This window comes from Piliocolobus tephrosceles, chromosome 16, assembly GCF_002776525.5.
Source record: "Piliocolobus tephrosceles isolate RC106 chromosome 16, ASM277652v3, whole genome shotgun sequence".
Taxonomy (NCBI): domain Eukaryota; kingdom Metazoa; phylum Chordata; class Mammalia; order Primates; family Cercopithecidae; genus Piliocolobus; species Piliocolobus tephrosceles.
Genome location: NC_045449.1, coordinates 30,927,938 through 30,951,291, shown reverse-complemented (window position 1 = coordinate 30,951,291; position 23,354 = coordinate 30,927,938). Strand labels below are relative to the sequence as shown.

At 45.7% G+C, this 23,354-nt stretch overlaps 1 protein-coding gene across 4 annotated transcripts in view; it reads right to left on the bottom strand.

Moving 5' to 3' along the window:
• ACACA (acetyl-CoA carboxylase alpha) overlaps window positions 1-23,354 on the bottom strand; it is a 344,091-nt gene that overhangs the window by 266,323 nt on the left and 54,414 nt on the right. Inside the window, exon 5 of one of the 4 annotated variants that reach the window (XM_031934241.1) lies at window positions 785-914. The exons of 1 other annotated variant lie outside the window; for it this stretch is intronic. The gene's annotated coding sequence lies outside the window, so the exon portion shown is untranslated. Of the gene's footprint in view, window positions 1-784; window positions 915-17,239; window positions 17,356-23,354 lie in introns of those variants that run through there. 2 more of the 4 variants (XM_023204709.2, XM_023204707.2) reach the window with 2 other exon arrangements.

The window sequence follows — 23,354 nt, the reverse complement described above, 5'->3', positions numbered from 1 at the left end:
GAGCTGAGATCATGCCACTGCACTCCAGCCTGGGTGACAGAGCAAGACTCTTTCTCGAAAAAATAAATAAAAATAAATAAATAAACTAAAAAGATATAACCCACAAAAAGACCAAAAAAGAAATTAAAAAGTCTGGGTAGACAACAGGAAGACAATTTTCTTGGAAAGCAGACAGAAGAGCAATAAATGACTAGGCAAGCCCAAGAAAACTGAATCATAGCCCATCTGTGGTAAACTTACAATCAACACAATTTATATCATAGAGTCCCCAAAATGTTCAGAAAGTGGAGGTGAAAGAGAGCTAAAGAAAATAAGGAGGATTGGTTGAAATTGTTTCCAAAGCTTCGGATCATTAGATTTTTCTCCCCGGTTAGTGAAGTCAGGTGCCTGCTGCTACCATCCTGAGACTTTAGGTTTATTCTCTAGAAAGGGTTAAACAGAGGGTTTCTAGATTGGGGGATACCGGCAACAGTAAGGGGCAGGGTACAATACTGAAAATGAATAAATTATGTCAATATATTGAGTAAGATTTCCTGGTCCTCTTTCCCTAATTGTCACCCTCCCAGAGAGAGATTAGAGGATCCTTCTTTTTTTTTTTTTTTTGAGACAGAGTCTCACTCTGTTGCCCAGGCTGGAGTCCAGTGGCATGATCTCGGCTCACCGCAACCTCTGCCTCCCAGGTTCAAGAGATTCTTCTGCCTCAGCCTCCCGAGTAGCTGGGACTACAGGCCCGCACCACCACGCCCGGCTAATTTTTGTATTTTTAGTAGAGACGGGGTTTCACCATATTGGCCAGGCTGGTCTTGAACTCCTGACCTCGTGATCCACCTGCCTCGGCCTCCCAAAGTGCTGGGATTATAGGTGTGAACCACCACGCCCAGCCTAGAGGATCCATCTTTGGAGAATCTGACCAGCTCAAGGAGAAAAAAAAACCTAAAGTTACTAACATCAACGTCGCTAATTGAGTTGCCCAACCAGATTATAATGTAGTAAGCTAACCATCTCTAATCAGCTTTTAATACTTCCTCTTAAATATAAACAGACAATAAAGATTACCAGATGTCTGAGAAAAACTTCAACACGAAAGACTAAAAACAAATAACTACCTGTAGATTTTTAAAAATGCAACTTGAAGAAAAGAGATTACAGGGAACAAGAAACCATTAAAAACTACAGGGGTCGAGGGGAGGGAAGCAACTTCACCACCTGTGTGGTATTTTCCCAAAAACCCCATGACCCTAGTCTAATCATGAGAAAATATCAGACAAATTTGAATTTAGGGACATTCTATAAAATACTTGACCAGTACTATTCAAAATCACTAAGCCATTACAAAAAAGAAAAGACTAAGAAACTGTAACAGATCAGGGGAGATTAATGAGACATGACCACTAAATACAATGTGGTATCCTACATTAAATGATGGAATAGAAAAAAAGCCACTAAAAAAGAAAAGGTACAGAAGGCCAGCATGGTGGTTCATGCCTGTAATCTCAACACTTTGGGAAGCCTAGGCAGGAGGATCACTTGAGGTTAGGAGTTTCAGATTACAATGAGCCATAATGGAGCCCCTGTACTCTAGCCTGGGTGACAGAAAGGGACCCTATCTCTGGAGGGAAAAAAAAAGACAAAAAACAGGAAATACAGTTTTATAGTTTAGTTACTATTATACCAATGTTAATTTTATAGTTTTGACTAAAGTATTATGGCTAGCTGGGCAGGGAGGCACGCACCTGTAATCCCAGCTACTTGGGAGGCTGAGGCAGGAGAATCACTTGAACCCAGGAGGCGGGGGTTGCAGTGAGCCAAGATTGTGCCACTGCACTCCAGCCTGACCGACAGAGCAAGACTCTCTCAAAAAAAAAAAAAAAGTATTATGGCTATGTAAGTAAGATATTAACAATTGCCTACTTGAGGGTAGCAGATGGGAGGAGGGAAACGATAAGAAAAAATATCTTTTGAGGCCAGACATGGTGGCTCATGCCTATAATCCCAGCACTTTGGGAGGCTGAGGCGGGCAGATCACCTGAGGTCAGGAGTTTGAGACCAGCCTGGCCAACGTGGTAAAACCCCATCTCTATTAAAAATACAAAAATTAGCTGGGCGTGGTGGCACACACCTGTAATCCCAGCTACTAGGGAGGTTGAGGCACAAGAATCGTTTGAACCCAGGAGGCAGAGGCTACAGTAAGTTGAGATCGTGCCACTGCACTCCAGCCTGGGTGACAGAGCAAGACTTCATCTCAAAAAAGAAAAAAAAAAAAAATATATCTATTGAATACTAGGCCTAATTAGTATCTGGGTGATGAAATTATCTGTACAACAAACACCCATGAGTTTACATATATAACAAATCTGTACATGTACCCCTAAACCTAAAATAAAAGTAAAAAAAAAGGATATTAACGATTAGTAAGCCCTGATCAAGAGTACGCAGGAACTCTATGTTCTACCTTTGCAACTTTTCTGTAAGTCTAAAATTACTATCTTGGCTGGGTGAGGTGGCTCATGCCTGTAATCCCAGAACCCTGGGAGGCTGAGGCGGGTGGATCACCTGAGGTCAGGAGTTTGAGACCAGCCTGGCCAACATAGTGAAACCCTGTCTCTACTAAAAATACAAAAATTAGCTGGGCACGGTGGCGAATGTTTGTAATCCTAGCTACTTGGGAGGCTGAGGCAGGAGAATCGCTTGAACCCGGAAGGCAGAGGTTGTGGTGAGCCGAGATCACACCACTGCACTCCAGCCTGGGCAACAGAGCGAGACTCCATCTCAAAAATAGTAATTAATTAATTAATTAATTAATTTTAAAAAAAATTATTGGGCTGGGCGCAGTAGCTCACGCCTATAATCCCAGCGCTTTGGGAAGCCAAGGAGGGTGGATCATCTGAGGTCAGGAGTTGGAGACCTGCCTGACCAACATGGAAAAACCCCGTCTCTACTAAAAATACAAAATTAGCTGGGTGTGGTGGTGCATGCCTGTAATCCCAGTTACTCGGGAGGCTGAGGCAGGAGAATCTCTTGAACCTGGAGGTGGAGGTTGCAGTAAGCCAAGATCACGCCATTATACTCTAGCCTGAGCAGCAAGAGCAAAACTCTGTCTCAAAAAAAAAAAAAAAATTACTATCTTGAAAAAAACCTGAAGTCTAAAGGGACCATTGTTATTATCCCAAAAGAGCTAAGAGAAGATATTAAATACATAAAGCACAAATGGATTTTTTTTTTTTTTTTTTTGAGACAGGGTCTCACTCTGTCACGCAGGCTGGAGTGCAGTGACGTAATCACAGTTCACTATAGCCTTGACCTCCCGGGCTGATATGGTTTGGCTGTGTGCCCACCCAAATCTCATCTTGAATTCCCAGGTGTTGTGGGAGGGACCTGGTGGGTGGTAACTGAATCACTGGGGTGGGTCTTTCCCATGCTGTTCTTGTGATAGTGAGTAAGTCTCACAAGATCTGATGGTTTTAAAAATGCGAGTTTCCCTACACAATCTCTCTCTTTGCCTGCTAACATCCATGTAAGACGTGACTTGCTCCTCCTTGCCTTCTGCCATGATTGTGAGGCCTCCCCAGCCATATGAAACTGTAAGTCCATTAAACCACTTTCTTTTGTAAATTGCCCAGTCTCAGGTTTGTCTTTATCAGCAGCATGAAAATGGACTAATACAGTAAATTGGTACCAGTAGAGTGGGGGACTGCCTGAAAAGATACCCAAAAACGTGGAAGCGACTTTGGAACTGGGTAACAGGCAAAGGCTGGAACAGTTTGGAGGGCTCAGAAGAAGACAGGAAAATGTGGGAACGCTTGGAACTCCCTAGAGACTTGTTGAATGGCTTTGACCAAAATGCTGATAACGATATGGACAATGAAGTTCAGTCTGAGGTGGTCTCCGATGGAGATAAGGAACTTCCTAGGAGCTGGAGCAAAGATGACTCTTGTTATGTTTTAGCAGAGACTAGCAGCATTTTGCCCCTGGCCTACAGATTTGTGGAACTCTGAAGTTGAGAGAGGTGATTTAGGGTATCTAGTGGAAGAAAATTCTAAGCAGCAAAGCATTCAAGAGGTAACTTGGGTGCTGTTAAAATCATTCAGTTTCAAAAGGGAATCAGATGGGGTGGAACCTCGCACAGAGCCCCTACTGGTACACTGCCCAGTGGAGCTGTGAGCAGTGGGTCACCATTCTCCAGACCCCAGGATGATAGATTCACCAACAGCTAGCACCATGCACCTGGAAAAGCTGCAGACACTCAAAGCCAGCCCATGAAAGCAGCCGGGAGGAAGGCTGTATCCTGCAAAGCCACGGGGGTGGGGCTGCCCAAGACCATTGGAATCCATCTCTTGCATCAGCATGACCTCAATGTGAGACACGGAATCAAAGGAGACCATTTTGTAGTTTTAAGATTTGATTGCCCTGGCCAGGCGCGGTTTCACACCTGTAATCCCAGCACTTTGGGAGGCCGAGGCAGTTGGATCACAAGGTCAGGAGATGGAGACCATCCTGGCTAACACGGTGAAACCTTGTCTCTGCTAAAAATACAAAAAAATTAGCCAGGCGTGGTGGCGGGCACCTGCAGTCCCAGCTGCTCGGGAGGCTGAGGCAGGAGAATGGCGTTAACCTGGGAGGCGGAGCTTGCAGTGAGCCGAGATTGTGCCACTGCACTCTAGCCTGGGCTGGAGCAAGACTCTATCTCAAAAAAAAAAAAAAAAAAAAAAGATTTGATTGCCCTGCTAGATTATGGAATTGCATGGAGCCTGTAGCCCCTTTGTTTTGGTCAATTTCTCCCATTTGGAACGGCTATATTCACCCAATGCCTGTATTCCCATTGTATCTAGAATGTAAATAATTTGCTTTTGATTTTACAGGCTCATAGGTAGAAGGGACTTGCCTTGTCTCAGATGAGACTTGGGACTGTGGACTTTTGAGTTAAGGCTGAAATGAGTTAAGACTTTGAGGGGCGGGCCGGGCGCGGTGGCTCAAGCCTGTAATCCCAGCACTTTGGGAGGCCGAGACGGGCGGATCACGAGGTCAGGAGATCGAGACCATCCTGGCTAACACGGTGAAACCCTGTCTCTACTAAAATACAAAAAAATTAGCCGGGCGTGTTGGCGGGCGCCTGTAGTCCCAGCTACTCGGGAGGCTGAGGCAGGAGAATGGCGTGAACCCGGGAGGCAGAGCTTGCAGTGAGCTGAGATCAGGCCACTGCACTCCAGCCTGGGTGACAGAGCGAGACTCCGTCTCAAAAAAAAAAAAAAAGACTTTGAGGGACTGTTGGGAAGGCATGATTGGTTTAGAAATGTGAGAACATGAGACCTGAGAGCGGCCAGGGGCTGAATGATATGTTTTGGCTGTGTCCCCACCCAAATCTCCTCTTTAATTCCCACGTGTTATGGGAGGGACCTGGTGGGAAGTAATTGAATCCTGGGGGTGGGTCTTTCCCATGCTGTTCTCGTGTTAGTGAATAAGTCTCACGAGTTCTGATGGTTTTAAAAACAGGAGTTTCCCTGCACAAGCTCTCTCTTTGCCTGCTTCCATCCATGTAAGACATGACGTGCTCCTCCTTGCCTGCCGCCATGATTGTGAGGTCTCCCTGGCCATATAGCACAGTAAGTCCATTAAACCTCTTTATTTTGTAAATTGTCCAGTCTCAAGTACGTCTTGATCAGCAGTGTGAAAACAGACTAATACACGGGCTCAAGTGATCCTCCTACCTCAGCCTCCTGAGTAGCTGGGACTAGGTGCACACCACCACACTCAGCTAGCTTTCTTGTAATTTTTGTGGAGACGGGATTTTGTCATGTCGCCCAGGCTGATCTCAACCTCCTGCTCAAGCGATTCTCCAGCCTCAGCTTCCCAAAATGTTAGGACTGCAGGTGTGAGTCACCACAGCTGGTCTGAAATATTTTTAAAATAACTATTTTAGGCCAGGTGCTGTGGCTCCCACCTGTGATCCCAACACTTTGGGAGGTTGAGGCAAGAGGGCCACTTGAGTCCAAGAGTTCCAGACCAGCCTGAGCAATAAAGCATAATGCCATCCCTATTTATATATATACACATAAAATTTAACAAGAAAGAATTTTGAAAAGCTAAAAATACGATCACAGCAATGAAAAAACTCAGAAGAAGAAAACTCAGAAGATTGAAGAAAAGCTTTCACAAATCAGAATAGAAAGTCAAAGAAGGCCAGGTGTGGTGGCTCATGCCTGTAATCCCAGTACTTTGGGAGGCCAAGGCAGGCGGATAACCTGAGGTCAGGAGTTCAAGATCAGCCTGGCCAATAGGGTGAAACCCCAACCATACTAAAAATGCAAAAATTGGCCGGGTGTGGTGCTGCACACGTGTAATCCCAGCTACTTGGAAGGCTGAAGCAGGAGAACTGCTTGAACCCGGGAGGCAGAGGTTGCAGTGAGTGGAGATCATACCACTGCACTCCAACCTGGGCGACAGAGTGAGACTCCATCTCTCAAAAAAAAGGATTCAAAGTGATGAACAACAGGAGAGAAAAAGAAGATTAGAGAACCTGTTCAGAAGGTCCAACGGAAGCTCCCAAAAGCAAGAACAAAACATAGGGCAAAAATTTTAATCTGGTAATCATGCCAGACTGCCATGGTCATTGATAGATTTCAAAGGCCCAACAAGTGCCTACCATAATGAATAAAAACGGACACCAAGGCACATAACTGAAATTTCAGAAACTGAACACAAGAAAAGATTCTACAAGCTTCCTGAGAGAAAAAAGTTCACATACAAATGATCAAGAATTTGAATGCCTTTCAGACTTATCAGAAATAACAACAGACGCTTGAAGGTTACTAAACAATGCCTTCAAAATTCTGAAGGAAAATTATTTTCAATGTAGAATTTTAGACACAACAGGTTGCTGATCAATTGTGAGGACAGGACATATTTTCAGATAGCAAAATCTCAAAATAATTACCTCTGAGAATAATGCAATTAGAAAACATAATTCATTTTACAAACACCAATGCAATAACTGATATTGGCAAATACCATAAATATATGTTAAAACCACTGGATAAAGGGTTTTCAGAAAACAACATATTCTTTATTATTATTATTATTTAGTTTTTTTTTTTTTTTTTTTTTGAGATGGAGTCTCGCTCTGTTGCCCAGATGGGAGTGCTGTGGCGTGATCTCGGCTCACTGCAACCTCCACCTCCCAGACTCAAGCAATTATCATGCCTCAGCCTCCCAAGTAACTGGGATTACAGGTGTGTGCCCCAACACCTGGCTAATTTTTGTATTTTTAGTAGAGATGAGGTTTTGCCACATTGGCCAGGCTGGTCTCAAACTCCTGTCCTCAAGCAATCCATCTGCCTCGGCCTCCCAGAGTGCTGGGATTACAGGCATGAGCCACCATGCTTAGTGAAAACAACATATTCTTACATATACACAACATATATATTATATATACACATATCTTACATATATATTTTACATATATAAGACATATCCTACATATATATCTCTCTTACACATGTGTGTATGTGTATATATATATATATCTTTATTTATTTTTTCTTTTTTTTTGAGACAGTCTTACTCTGTTGCCCAGGCTGGAGTGCAATGGCCCGATCTCAGCTCACTGCAACCTCCGCCTCCCAGGTTCAAACAATTCTCCTGCCTCAGCCTCCCGAGTAGCTGAGATTACAGGCACCCACCACCTCATCCAGCTAGTTTTTTTGTATTTTCAATAGAGACGGGATTTCACCATGTTAGCCAGGCTGGTCTCAAACTTCTGACCTCAAGTGATCCGCCTGCCTCAGCCTCCCAAAGTGCTGGGATTATAGGCGTGAGTCACTGCACCTGGCCATATTCTTACATATTAATTACAAAAGGGAAAAGGTATTTTTACAATGGAAAAACCTGACAGATACCATCTTAACTAAGTATTCAAACTATATATCACCAATATTAGGACAAACTGACTTTATGTACCTCTGGATGTGATGCAGTAGAAGTATACAACAGGCTAGGCACAGTGGCTCATGCGTCTAATCCTGACACTTTGGGAGGCTGAGGCATTAGGACTGCTCAGGAGTTCAAGACCAGCCTGGACAACAAAGTGAGACTCCGTCTCTATAAAAAATAAAAAAATTAAAAATTAGCTGAGCATGGTGGCACATGCCTATGGTCCCAGCTACACAGAAGGCTGATATGGGAGGACTGCTTGATTCCAGGAGGTCGAGTCCACAGTGAGCCATAACTGCTGCACCACTGTACTCCAGCCTAGGCAACATAGTGAGCCCCTATCTCAAAAAAAAAAAAAAAAAAAAAAAAAAACAGAAAAAATTAGCTGGGTGTAGTGGCGCATGCCGTAAGTCTCAGCTATTTAGGATCCTTAGGTGGGAAGATCGCCTAAGCCCAGGAGGTTGAGGCTGCAGTGATCCGTGACTGTACCACTGCATTCCAGCATGGGCAAAAGAGCAAGACCCTATCTCGAAAACAAAACAAGGAACAATCCAAAAAATGTGTTTCGGGCTAGGTGTGGTGGCTCGTGCCTGTAATCCTAGCACTTTGGGAGGCCGAGGCAGGTAAATCACCTGAGATCAGGAGCCTGAGACCAGCCTGACCAACATGGAGAAACCTGTCTCTACTAAAAATACAAAATTAACCAGGCGAGGTGGCACATGCCCATAATCCCAGCTACTGGGGAGGCTGTGGCAGGAGAATCGCTTGAACCTGGAAGGCGGATGTTGAGGTGAGCCAAGATCACACCATTGCACTCCAGCCTGGGTAACGAGAGCGAAACTCCATCTAAAAAAAAAAAAAAAAAAAAAAAAAGTTTTGTATAATAAATAGTTGGAGGGGAGGGAGAGAATATATATATTTGCTTGAAAATGCATAAAATCTCTAGAAGTTATTAAGAAATTAATAACACTAAACATAAATTAAAATATCTGATAATTATTAAAAAGAAATAAGAAATAATAACAGCCAGGCGCGGTGGCTCACGCCTGTAATCCCAACACTTTGGGAGGACAAGGTGGGCAGATCACCTGATGTCAGGTGTTCAAGACCAGCCTGGCCAACACGGTGAAACTGGGATTACAGGCATGAGCCACCATGCCCGGCCCCCTTTTGTGCTTTTAAAATGTTGAACCAGGCCAGGTGCAGTGGCCCACACCTGTAATCCCAACACTCTGGGAGGCCGAGGTGGGGTGGGCGGATCACCTGAGGTCAGGAGTTCTGGACCAGCCTGGCCAACATGGTAAAACTCTGTCTCTACTAAAAATACAAAAATGAGAGGGTGGTGGTGGAGCGTGCCTGTAGTCACAGCTACTCAGGAACCTGAGGCAGGAGAATTGCTTCAACCTGGGAGGTGGAGATTGCAGTGCGCTAAGATCACACCACTGCACTCCAGCCTGGGCAACAAAGCAAGACTCTGTCTCAAAATAAAATAAAATATAAAATAAAATGTTGAACCAGGCCAGGCACGGTGGCTCACGCCTGTAATCCCAGCACTTCAGGAGGCTGAGACGGGAGGATCACCTGATGTCAGGGGTTCAAGACCAGCCTGGCCAACATAGTGAAACCCCGTCTCTACTAAAAATATAAAAAAATTAGCTGGGCATGGTGGCATACGCCTGTAAGCCCAGTTACTCAGGAGGTTGAGGCACGAGAATTGCTTGAACCCAGGAGGCAGAGGTTGTAGAGTCAAGATTCTGCCACCGCATTCCAATCTGGGGTGACAGAGTAAGACTCTGTCTCAAAAAAACAATCAAATAAAACAAAATGTTGAACCACATGAATATATTGTCAACTGAAGATTTTAAATAAGTTTAATGAAAAGCTGTCCTCAATTAATTCCATGCTACTCTGATGATGCCTTATCTCATATCTGTCAGAGTATTTAGCCAGACAACTGAAATGTTATTCACTTATTTCTTTAACATGTGTAAAAGAATTACTATGTAATTGACTCTGGGTTATCTCCTAGATGAGGCTGGGGAAAGTTATTCTCTCTTCCAAAAACAACAAAAAAGAGAGAAATGGAGGTCTTGCTATGTTAACAAGGCTGGTCTTGTACTGCTGGCCTCAAGCAATCCTCCCATCTTGGCCTCCCAAAGTGCCAGAGTTATAGATGTGAGCCACCATGCCCAGCCTCTTCTAATTGATTTAGATCCACCACCCTCAATGCCTCATAATGCCATGTAAACACTAGGCTTTCAAAGGCTGCATTTTTTTTTTGTTTTTTTGGGTTTTTTTTTGAGATGGAGTCTCGCTCTGTCACCCAGGCTGGAGTGCAGTGGCGCGATCTTGGCTCCCTGCAAGCTCCGCCTCCTGGGTTCATGCCATTCTCCTGCCTCAGCCTCCTGAGTAGCTGGGACTACAGGCACCCACCACCACACTCAGCTAATTTTTTGTATGTTTTTTAGTAGAGACGGGGTTTTACCGTGTTAGCCAGGATGGTCTCAATCTCCTGACCTTGTGATCTGCCCACCTCAGCCTCCCAAAGCCCTGGGATTACAGGCGTGAGCCACCGCACTGCACCTGGCCAGGCTACAATGAATATTTGAGTTACAAAACTAGCAGACATAAACTAAGTCATTATTTCAAACATTATCCTCTAGAAACATTTAGAGGCCTCCAGGTAAAATGCCATTTTGTGAATTCAGAAAGTTCTAGGATGAAATCAATTTATGCTCATAATTTTATTTCATAGATCTGCATTTAAAGAAAACCAGAGTCTCAAGGAAAAGAACTGGCTCACGGCTATACAATCTCAACACTTTGGAAGCCTGAGGCAGGAAAATCGCTTGAGCCCAGGAGTTTGAGACCAGCCTGGGCAACATGACACAACCCCGTCTCTACCAAAAATCAAAAAACAAAAAACAGGCCGGGCGCGGTGGCTCAAGCCTGTAATTCCAGCACTTTGGGAGGCCGAGGCGGGCGGATCACTAGGTCAGGAGATCGAGACCATCCTGGCTAACACGATGAAACCCCGTCTCTACTACAAAAAAAAATACAAAAAATTAGCCGGGCGAGGTGGCAGGCGCCTGTAGTCCCAGCAACTCGGGAGGCTGAGGCAGGAGAATGGCGTAAACCCGGGAGGCGGAGCTTGCAGTGAGCTGAGACCCGGCCATAGCACTCCAGCCTGGGCAGTAGAGACTCCGTCTCAAAAAAAAAAAAAAACAAAAAAATAGCCAGGTATGGTGGTGTGTGTCTGTAGTCCCGAATACTTGGGAGGCTGAGGTGAGTGGATCACTTGAGCCTGGGAGGTCGAGGCTGCAGTGACCCATTATATGCCAGCACACTCGAGCCAGGGTGACAGAGTGAGACTCTATTAAAAAAAAAAAAAGGGGGGAAAGGAAAGAAATTTCTTCCTTAAGGAAATACTGCTGAATTTTTTTGCCTCCAAGTCCTATGGATATGTTATACTTTATATTACCTAACAGAGACCTATGCTGGTGACATTTACAGGTTAAGGCAAAAATTCCTAATTCCTTTGTAGTTACAACATCCTATGCAGTCTTCAGGAGCCATTTTTAAGTCGAAAATTATGAAGAACTCCCAAAAATCAGTTGCCCCATGATGCCTTAAGCCAGATGTGCCTATAGTTGGAAACTTTCAAATGTACATCAGATAAAATATTCTCTCATATTAAGTGGAAAACTGGAAAAGAAAATCCCTTAGGCACTTTCCAGTACTAAATGTTCTACTAAGTTATTGAATTTTGAGGTAGAATCAAAGTAAAATCAAACAGCTTGCTTTGCCAGGGCCAGGAATACCTCTAAATGCTAAAGCATAAAACAGGACCCAGCAATTCATCTTCTTGCTGCTAATCTACTGATATTACTCCTGATAAACTTAAAAACTAATCAAGCTCCTATCAACCTACTATTCCTCATCTTGGCATGTGTGTAAAATATATACACACAACTAAGAACAGATTCGAAATCTGTTTATAAAAACAGAAGACAGGCTGGGCACAGTGGCTCACAACCGTAATCCCAGCACTTTGGGAGGCCAAGGCTGGCGGATCACTTGAAGTCAGGAGTTCAAGACCAGCCTGACCAACACGGTGAAGCCCTGTCTACTAAAAATACAAAAATTAGCCAGGCATGGTGGTGTGCTCCTGTAATCCCAGCTAATAGGGAGGCTGAGACAGGAGAATCACTTGAACCCAGGAGAAGGAGGTTGCAGTGAGCTGAGATCACGTCACTACACTCCAGCTTAGGCAACAGAGCGAGACTCCATCTAAAAAAAAAAGAAGATAATTTTATAGGAACTTCATTAATGAGTATTATACTCTAGTTCTATCAGAAGGGATAACCAAATATTCATAAATGAGGCCTTATATTTTTTGAGAAAAATTCCCCAAAACTGAGTCTGCTTTTTCAAACTCCATGAGTTCATTCGGAATTTTCAAACTTTGCTAGGCATGGTGGCTCATGCCTGTAATCTCAAAACTCTGAGAGGCCAAGGCAGGAGGATTGCTTGAGCCTAGGAGTTCGAAACCAGCCTGAGCATTACAGTGAGACCTCATCTCTACAGAAAATTTAAAAATTAGCTAGGCATGGTGACATGTGCCTGTGATCCCAGCTACTCAGGAGGCTGAAGTGGGAAGATCACTTGAGTCCAGGAGGTCAAGGTTGTAGTGAGCCATGTTTGCAGCACTGCACTCCAGCCTGGATGACAGAGAGAGATCCTGCCTTAAAATAAAGAAAAGAATTTATACAACTTTATTCTGTCTGAAATAACCACTCCATAAATATTACTGCCATGCAATTTCCAGTCCTGATGTCATGGAATAGTAAACGTTATTGTGGTTCTTTATATAAAACAGCATGAGTATGGCATGCTAATAGGATGGAATGAGTCTAAGTCTCAACACCATTGGAAGGCAAGACCAATTGGGGCCACCAACGTTTAGGTAGGGCACTGAATAGCCCTTGTCGAAGCCACTTTTCACTTGCCTCCTTAAACATCCTGAGACTAGACAGCCCAATGGTAGCTTGAAAAAGTAACAAATTAGTAAGAGAACTGCATCATTAGAGCACACTTAACTAAGTTTGACCAGCTAAACTCATAAGAATTAATGCCTTATCAGATTTACACTCTGTGTAAGTGCAACATCCTTATGACACTATTTGTCATAGTTTCCTACCTGTTTAATATCACCTTCAAATAGTCCGTTAGATTCAAGTGAATACAGTACTCATTACGGTTTTTTAAAATTAAAGAAATAGGTTGAGTGCAATGGCTCACGCCTGTAATCCCAACACTTTGAGAAGCTGAAGTGGGAGGATCACTTGAAGCCAGGGGTTTGAGACCAGTCTGGGCAATAAAGTGAGACTTCCACTCCATCTCACAAAAAAATTTAAAAATTAGCTGGGCAATGTGGTATACACTTGCAGTCCCAGCTACTCCAGATGGTAAGGTGGGAGGAATGCTTGAGCTGAGGTCGAGGCTGCAGTGAGCAATGATCACATCACTGTACTCCATCCAGCCTGGGTGACACAGCGAGAGAATCTCTAAAAAAATAAAAAAACAAAAAACATTTAAAAATGAAGCCCAGGTGCAGTGACTCATGCCTATAATCCCAGCACTTTGGGAGGCCAAGGCGGGCAGATTACCTGATGTCAGTTAGAGAACAACCTGGCCAACATGGTGAAACCCCATCTCTATTAATATACAAAAATGAGCCGGACATGGTGGCGTGCGCCTGTAATCCCAGCTACTTGGGAGGCTGAGGCAAGAGAATTGCTTGAACCTGGGTGGTGGAGGTTGCAGTGAGCTGAGATCACGCCACTGCACTCCAGCCTTGGCGACAAAGTGAGACTTCATCTCCAAAAAAATAAATAAATACATAAAAAATAAAGTGGCCAGGCGTGGTGGCTCACACCTGTAATCCTAGCATTTTGGGAGGCCAAGGCGGGTGGATTACAAGGTCAGGAATTCAAGACCAGCCTGGCCAACATGGAGAAACCCCGTCTCTACTAAAAATACAAAAAAATTAGCCAGGCATGGTGGCACATGCCTGTAATCCCAGCTACTCAGGAGGCTGAGGCAGGAGAACGGCTTGAACCCGGGAGGTGGAGGTTGCAGTGAGCCGAGATCACACCATTACACTGCAGCCTGGGCAAAAAGAGCGAAACTCTTGTCTCAAATAAATAAATAAACAAATAAAATAAAATTGAGGCCAAATGCGGTGGCTCACGCCTGTAATTCCAACACTTTAGGAGGCTGAGACGGGAGGATCACCTGAGGTCAGGAGTTTATGACCAGCCTGGCCAACATGATGAAACCCCGACTCTACTAAAATTACAAAAAATTAGCTGGGCATGGTGGCACACACCTTGTAGTCCCAGCTACTCAGGGGGCTGAGGCAGGATTGCTAGAACCTAAGAGGTGGAGGTTGCAGTGAGCCGAGATTGTGCCACTGCACTCCAGCCTGGGCAAAAGGGCGAGACTCCGACTCCAAAAAATAATAAAATTAAATTAAATTGAAATAAACAACAAAAAAAAAAACAGTTAATAATCTGTTAAAGTTGAAGATTAATGGTAATTACCTCAATAGTTAATAGGAATTTTTTTAGCCACTGAGTTTCTAGTGTTTATTCGCTTTGTTGTAATCTTACTGTTTTATGGGTTTGGAAAGATGCTTGACACATAGCTCCTAGAATTTACTTTATTTTATTTTATTTTTTGAGACGGAGTCTCGCTCTGTCACCCAGGCTGGAGTGCAGTGGAGCAGTCTCGGCTCACTGCAAGCTCCGCCTCCCGGGCTCACGCCGTTCTCCTGCCTCAGCATTCCGAGTAGCTGGGACTCGGCTAATTTTTTGTATTTTTAGTAGAGACGGGGTTTCACCATGTTAGCCAGGATGGTCTCAATCTCCTGACCTCGTGATCCGCCCACCTCAGCCTCCCAAAGTGCTGGGATTACAGGCGTGAGCCACCATGCCACGCAGCTCTTACAATTACTAATCTTTAAGAACATGTTAGATAATGACATAACTTTCTTTTCTGAATTACAAAAGGATTCTCCTCTCCTCCCACAATTGAAAATATTAATTTCTAATGTATTATTCCACAGTTTCTATTTTAATTCACTTCTTTCCCAAACTAAGACTATTAGGATATTAGCCGTCCAAATGAAGGAAGAAAAGATTTTAAAGAAAGAAATACACTAGCCCTAGACCTGTTAAACCAGTCCACATGACAGGTATAAAAATTTTCCCAATCACTGACGGCAAAGGAAATAGTGTTCCGCAGTGATGTACACCTGAACCTGCTCACAGTGCTTTAGAGAGGTCAACATCAGATGAGAGAGTGTTCTCCGAGGCTGGCTTTCACAATACCAGGTCTTCATCATTACCTAGTTATTGAACTATATATTCACTAAGATAAATGCCACCATTTCCCAAGACTTCCTTTTTAAAAAGCGGTTTAATCTTATGCTTGATGTATTTCTATTACGCACTGGTAAATCAAAATAAAACAAGCCCAGCGTGGTGGCTCATGCCTATAATCCCAGCACTTTGGGAGGCCGAGGAGGGTGGATCACCTGAGGTCAGGAGTTGGAGACCAGCCTGGCCAACATGGTGAAACCTGTCTCTCCCGAAAATACTAAAATTAGTCTGCCATAGTTGCACACACGTGTAATCCCAGCTACTCAGGAGGCTGAGGCAGGAGAATCGCTTGAAACCGGGAGACAACGTTGCAGTGAGCCGAGATCACACCACAGAAACTCTAGTCTAGGCAACAGAGCAAGACTCCATCTCAAACAAACAAAACAACAAAATTCTACAACACTAGTAAACACAGATGGCTTCATAAATTAATACTTTACCTTTGGCATCTTTCGTATGCCCACTTAAAAATGTTTAATATTCTTGGGTTCACATCAGTCCTCCTGTTATGCATTCAGTTTTATTGAGAAATGAAGAAACTGAGGCAAGAGAAGTGGGAAGAAACTTGCTATTTGTAGCAAGCAGGCATCGATCTGGATAGGTAAACGGTGGTCCTGCTCTATTAGGCCACAATGCTTTTCTGAAAAGTGCCAATCAAATAAGCAGCACAGAAATCCTTCTCATCACAGACATCCAGGGCATCGCGCTCAAGAAGGGACAAATATGAGTATTCCTCCCTGCTGAGGGAGAAGAGACCATGTAACCAAAGAAAGCATGCTTCTCAATCTATACTACCGAATTGGGAGGAAAAAAATGAATGGAAACAGAGAGAAAATTCAAGGAAATAAACTTCTGAGACTGAAGATGTTGTTATTAGGTTTATCCACACATTAGAAAATTACTGAAACATCGCTTAAGTAGAAACGGAATTAGGAAGGCCTAGGGTCTTTTTTTATTCCAGTCTTAAACCGCCAAACAAAAATATCTGAAATTAAAGTATTTCTCCTGAGCAGTTATATTCTTAAATGCCTCTATAAAACCCACAAGGCCTACACTAATCTCCCTGATTTTTAGAGCTGATTTCAAGTGTCCATTAGTGTCCACTCTCCCACTTCCAAATCCAAACTAATGGTGGCCCCGATCCGGGTAGGGCCTTCACGCACATTTTCCTGTGAAATCATTAGCTTCACATCAGCTTCCTACGTCCTGTTTCCAGTAACTTCCCTTGATCAGCATGGCAAACGAGGAGAGAGTAACAAAAGGCATGTACATTTACTACGTCCCTCGCAGATAACATAATAAAATCCTGGGAACAGGAACTGGCAGGGACAACCTGCTTGTCCCTGGCTCTCGCCACGATACAGAGGCACGGAGAGAGCAAGTGAGGTCTGCACCCGACACCTCACCCTGCAAGACAGAGAGGACTTTCAATGCAATCAGACCCAACCCGCAACGCCCCCTTCCCACGTGGTCTTCTCTCTCTCCCGAGCCCAGAATCGGATTGGAGAGGGGTCTGGAAGGAATCACACCACGCTGGAGCTGGGCAGGAGGGGTGGGGGGCGAGCGCCAGGGAGAAACCCCAGCCCATTTCTAGAGGGGCCCTGAATTGTACGCCTCCCCAGTTCCAGGATCTGAGCTCCCACCTCCCGAGACCCCAGACCTCTCCATGTCTCTAGGGAGGGGACTTCAAGGCCTCAGAGCCGCGGGAAGGGTTAGGCTGCCCGGCACCGGGTCTGGATGGTGTGGAGCCCAGGCCGCGTGCGGGCGGGCGGAGGATGGGAGGCGGCCCCATGCTTAACACCGCCCCTCCCTTGGCCCCAGCTTCTCCAGGCCCCCGGTCACAGGTTCTGAGCCGGTCGTCACCTCACCTCAGGGTGGCAACGTGTGCGGTCGGGCGGTTCCGGAGGCCCTGTGTGGAGACACTGCTGGGCGGGAGGAGAAGTCGGCGGCTCAGGCGATGGCTGACAGGCGCGCAGCACCAGGCCGGCCCCGCACACGGAGAAGGGGCGGGGCTTCAGGGGACCTGACCCGCCCCCGCCCCGCCCCTGCCTCCCACCTCAGCCGGCGAGCCCCATGAGTTGACTACGTCCGGGGTTACTCCAGGCCGTTCACCTCTGACCCCGCTCCAGGCTGCGGCGCGGCCAGGGCCGCCGGGGGGGCGAGGCTCGGGCCCCAGAGCTCAGCGGCAGCCAATGGGAGGGCGGCGCGGGGCGGGGCGATGTGAGGCGATGCCGATGGTCCGAGCGCGTATCTGCCATTCGGGGCTGAGCGGCTAGAGGGCGGGCGGGCCGCGGGCGGGCCCTGGGCAGTCGTGGCGCCCGTGGCCCGGCCTTCACGGCCCCTTCTGCCATAGCCGGGTGCGGGGCCAGCCCCTCGGCTCCTCCTCCTGGCGGAGAGGGGAGTGGGGGAAGCGGTCCAGCATGCGCCTCGCATCAGGGACAGAGGCGTCCCAAGTGAGGGACCGGGACTAGCCGGCCTGTAGCGGGGGTAAAGGGAAACCAGAATTAAGGCGGGCTGAGTGGGGCAGGCGGCGTGCGGGCCCGTTTAATTGTTGAATCCTAACACATTAACAAGAGGTGGGCAATCGCGTCCACCACCTGTCCTCATCACGCTGGCTGGTTTGCAAGCCTGGGCGGGCTAAGTAACCCCATGCTGGAACTCCATAACCAGCCCCCCGTTTCGCTCCTCAGCCCCCAGACAGCCGACTCGAAAGGTGTTATACATGCTGGATCCTGGCGTGTTGAGGAGAAGCTTCAGTAAACAAAGCTCAGTTAAGAAGGGGAATGTACCAAAGAACCACCGTCTTCTGCCTGCCCTGAGCAAAGTAGTTGCCAAAGCGTTCCAGACTTTTCGGATTGGAGAATGCTTCCCGTCCTCCACTGTGGGCACGCCGAGCCTTTGAGAGGAAGCCAATCCGTGTCTGTAGTTTCGCCAGTTACTTCATAGCAAGATTTTCATGGTAGCTGTGTGTTGAAAATTAATAATAACTGGAAGGGGTCCCAACACAATACAAACATTGCTTAGGGAAGAAACTTGGGGAAAATTGCGCTTGAGAAGAACAGGGTGAACTCAACCCATACAAGGAAGAATTTAATGAAGCATGCACAGCACGTTCTTAATGCTTACAAACTTGTGAGGAAGGCCAGAAGTGCAGAGGAAGACAGTTAGGTGAGAACAAGCTCTATGCCAGAGGGTAAAACATGAATAGGATAGAAATACATGCCCCACGTAAGAAGTTATTGGCGGAAGCCGAGGCAGGAAGAGGAAAAGACTGGTCCAACAGGGAACAATATTCATCCAGGAGCCCTCATAATCCCACCAGGTGGGGCTTCCCCAAGAATTTATCAACTCATTTTTAAAATAATAGGGTCAAGCACGGTGGTATGTACCTGGACTATAGTCCCACCTCCTCAGAAGGCTGAGGTGGGTGGATGGCTTGAGGCAAGGAGGTCAAGGCTATATGTAGTGTGCTGTGCCTGCGCCTGTGAGTAGCCACTGCACCCCAGCACTGGCAACGTAAAAAGACCCCATCTCTAAATAAATTAATTAAATAACAGGGATTGGAAGCAGAGAACATAGGAAAGAAGATGTGGACTTTACAGAACAGTGATTCATATTTCACAACAATTGTATCACTGAGATATCTATCAGCTGGACAAAGGTAGGGGGGCAAAAGATAATTGAGCAAGACTTCCTGGTTTAGTAAGATGTTTGATTTGACTGATGAAAAACATGGCCTGGGAAGAGGGAAGCCTTGCCTTTCCGTAACAGCAGTCTCTGAAGCTGACATAAAGGGAGTGACTTTGGAAAGAACTAAAAACCATGAGGTTGCCTCTTATTGTTGTTTTACCTTTCCTAGATCCTATTAAGTAATAGGAATTCTTTCCTCAGGATTCTTTTTTGTTTTTTATTTTTGAGATGGAGTCTCGCTCTGTTGCCCAGGTTGGAGTACAGTGGTGCAATCTCAGCTCACTGCAACCTCCGCCTCCCAGGTTCAAGTGATTCTCCTGCCTCAGCCTCCCGAATAGCTGGGACTCCAGGCACGCACCACCAAGTCCAGCTAATTTTTGTATTTTTAGTAGAGACGGGGTTTCACCATGTTGGCCAGGATGGTCTCGATCTCTTGACCTCGTGATCCGCCCACCTTGGCCTCCCAAAGTGCTGGGATTACAGGCGTGAGCCACCACGCCAAGTCTCCCTAGGATTCTTAATGGTATTGCTGTTTACCAGCTTTAGGAGCTCTACAAAATCAGGGATTTACCCTCAAAAACTGTCCTTATGTGAAATTTCAGCCATCCCTTGCATGTCCTGCTTTTGACCTCACTGATTATTTTAAATAATTGAGCTTTCTATTTTAAATAATTGAGCTTTCTAAAGAACTAGCCAAAGAAAGGCCTAATAAAAGCTACAGTGAAAAAAAATTAAGGAAGGATGAGTTAAGATACCAAGGTCACTTACAGAGGATCTAATAATCTAATTGTTACCACCAAATGCTAAGAAGACAGCTGGGCAGAGAATGAGCAAAGAGCTGTGTCTTTAAGACAGTACAACTGGAATTTCAGCAACCCCTGAGTGTTATGGTGTTTGGTGCATGCCACAACCTGCCCATCCCTACTGTAGGTTCTTTAGAGCTGCTCCATGAGTTCTTGCTATACAAGCTATTATGTAAGAGGCGGGGGAGGAGAACCAAAGGGTGGAGAGAACTTACTATATGAGACTAACAAATGGAAGAGAAGGATGAGTGGTACATTTCTAGAAGCCGACACTAGAGGTCTGTTATGGGCTGAATTGTATCCCAAAATTCGTATGTTGAAGTCCTAACCCCTAGTACCTCAGAATGTGAGTATATTTGGAGACAAAGTCTTTACAGAAGTAATTAAATTAAAATGAGGTCATAAGGGTGGGCCCTAATCCAGTATGACTGGCGTCCTTATAAAACAGGTGATGAGGACACACACACACAGAGGGAAGATCCTATGAAGACATAGGGCATCCATGGCCATCTTCAAGCCAAGGAGAAAATACCAGAAAAAAAACTAACTGCTGACACCTTAATCTTGGACTTCTAGCCTTCAGAACTGTGAGGAAATGCATTTCTGTTGTTTAAGCCACCAGTCTGTGGTACTTTGTTATAGCAGCCCTAGAAAACGAATACAAAATCCCAAATATATGACTTCCAGGGTTTTCAAGGTGATGTAAAGGTATTAGAGATTCATCCTGAGCAGCCCAGCTACCTTCCAACCTTAAAATTGCTTTCTTATCTTCCTGTGGGTAAAGTCAGGAAAGTATGAGAGGTCCCTGTCTTCGAGGTGAGTATAGTCTATTTAAGAAGACAAAACTAACACTTTTTTTTTTTTTTTTTTTACACAGGGGGAGCTATTTTATTGACATTTTGATATATCCATGAAAGAGTTAGGTGGCTTGCTCAATGTGCGTAGAATTCTGTCCTCCAATTTCATCAAGTACATTTCTATCTTTAAAAAGTGAATCATGGCGGAAGGAGAAGTAAACACATCCTTCTTCACACGACAGCAGCAAGGAGAAGCTCTGAGCGAAGTGGGGGAAAACTAACACATTAAAACAGAGTGTCTGTGTCACACTCTTTAGAAGATAGCCATATGAATTTGTAATAGCAATAGATGAGAAAAGATAAATTCTCAAAAATTGATAAACCCAGATATATAGAAACATTATATGCGCCACTGTCCAGGCAGCTTCATTTGGCATTTTTAGGTCAAATATTTAGATTAGGGCATCGTTTCTCAAAGTATGTCCCACTGACCACCTGAAGAAACAAACACTAGGGTGCTTGTTAAAAATGCAGATTCCCAGCCCCCCCTTTTTTTTTTTCTGTGCAGCAGCACAATCACGACTCACTGCAGCCTCAACTCCTGGGCTCACGCGATCCTGCCACCTCAGCCTCTCAAGTAGCTGGGACTACAGGGACATGCCACCACACCTGGTTGACTTTTTCACTTTTTCTTTTTTTCTGAAACGGAGTCTCACTCTGTCACCCAGGCTGGAGTGCAGTGGCACAATCTCAGATCACTGCAACCTCCGCCTCCTGGGTTCAAGCGATTCTTCTGCCTCAGCCTCCCAACCCAAGTAGCTGGGATTACTGGTACAGGCCACCATGCCCAGCTAATTTTTGTACTTTTAGTAGAGACGAGGCTTCACCATGTTGGTCAGACTGATCATGAACTCCTGACCTTGTGATCCACCCGCCTTGGTCTCCCAAAGTGCTGGGATTACAGGCATGAGCCACTGGACCCGGCTGACTTTTTCTTTTTTTAAAGCATCCCTAATAATTAATCACCCTGAAGTTTGAGAACAGTCATTTAAGATTTATCATTATTGTTCCTCTCTTTGCTGCCAGAGTCTCTGTTGAACAAGGCCTTCAATACCTGTCACTCTTAGGACAAGAAAGTCTCTCAAGTCAGACTTGAGTTGAATCAAGGGAGGAAAGAAAGTGCCTTAATAGAAAATAGAACCATGGGTTGGGCACGGCGGCTCACGCCTATAATCCCAGCACTTTGGGAGCGCAAGGCGGGTGGATCACCCGAGGTCAGGAGTTCTAGACCAGCCTGGCCAACATAGTGAAACCCTGTCTCTACTAAAAATACAAATTTGCGGCAGGGCACGGTGACTTATGCCTGTAAACCCAGCACTTTGGGAGGCTGAGGTGGGTGGATCACCTGAGGTCAGGAATTCAAGACTAGCCTGGCCAATATGGTGAAACCCCGTCTGTATTAAAAATACAAAAAATTAGCGGGGTGTGGTGGCAGGCACCTATAATCCCAGCTACTCAGGAGGCTGAGGCAGGAGAATTGTTTGAACCCAGGAGGCAGAGGTTTCAGTGAACCACTGCGGCAGGGCGCGGTGGTTCAAACCTGTAATCCCAGCACTTTGGCAGGCCGAGACGGGCGGATCACGAGGTCAGGAGATGGAGACCATCCTGGCTAACATGGTGAAACCCCGTCTCTACTAAAAAAATACAAAAATCTAGCCGGGCGAGGTGGTGGGCGCCTGTAGTCCCAGCTACTCGGGAGGCTGAGGCGGGAGAATGGCGTAAACCCGGGAGGTAGAGCTTGCAGTGAGCTGAGATCCGGCCACTGCACTCCAGCCTGGGCGACAGAGCTAGACTCCATCTCAAAAAAAGATAAAAATAAAAATAAAAATAAAAAATAAAAAAATTGCTAGGCATGGTGGTACGTGCCTGTAGTCCCAGCTACTTGGGAGACTGAGACAGGAGAATCACTTGAACCCAGGAGACAGAGGTTGCAGTGAGCCGAGATTTTGCCACTGTACTCCAGCCTGGGCAACAAAGCAAGACTCCATCTCAAAAAAAAGAAAAGAAAAGAGGCCAGGCATGGTGGCTCATGACTGTAATTCCAGCACTTTGGGAGGCTGAGACAGGCGGATCACCTGAGGTCAGGAGTTCAAGACCAGGCTGGCCAACATGGCAAAAACCCGTGTCTACTAAAAGTACAAAAATCAGCCTGGCATGGTGGTGGGCACCTATAATCCCAGCTACTTAGGAGGCTGAGGCAGGAGAATCGCTTGAACCCAAAAGGCAGAGGTTGCCGTGAGCTAACAGCACCACTGCACTCCAGCCTGGGAGACAGAGAGAGACTCCGTCTCGGAAGGAAGGAAGGAAGGAAGGAAGGAAGGAAGGAAGGAAGGAAGGAAGGGAGAGAGGGAGGGGAGGGGAGGGGAGGGGGGGGGGGGGGGGGGGGGGAAGGGGAAGGGAAGGAAGGGGAAGGGGAAGGGAGGGAAGGGGAAGGGGAAGGGGCAGGGAAGAGAAGGGAAGGGAAGGGAAGGGAAGGGAAGGGAAGGGAAGGAAACCATGAAGAGCCCCTTGTCCTGGGGCTGTCTCACCATGAATCCAAATTCTGTAGGTAACAAGATCAATGATCAGTCTTTAGGACAGAAGATAGAGGAATTATTGGGATATTATTTCCTACTGGCCACCAATAGTTATAC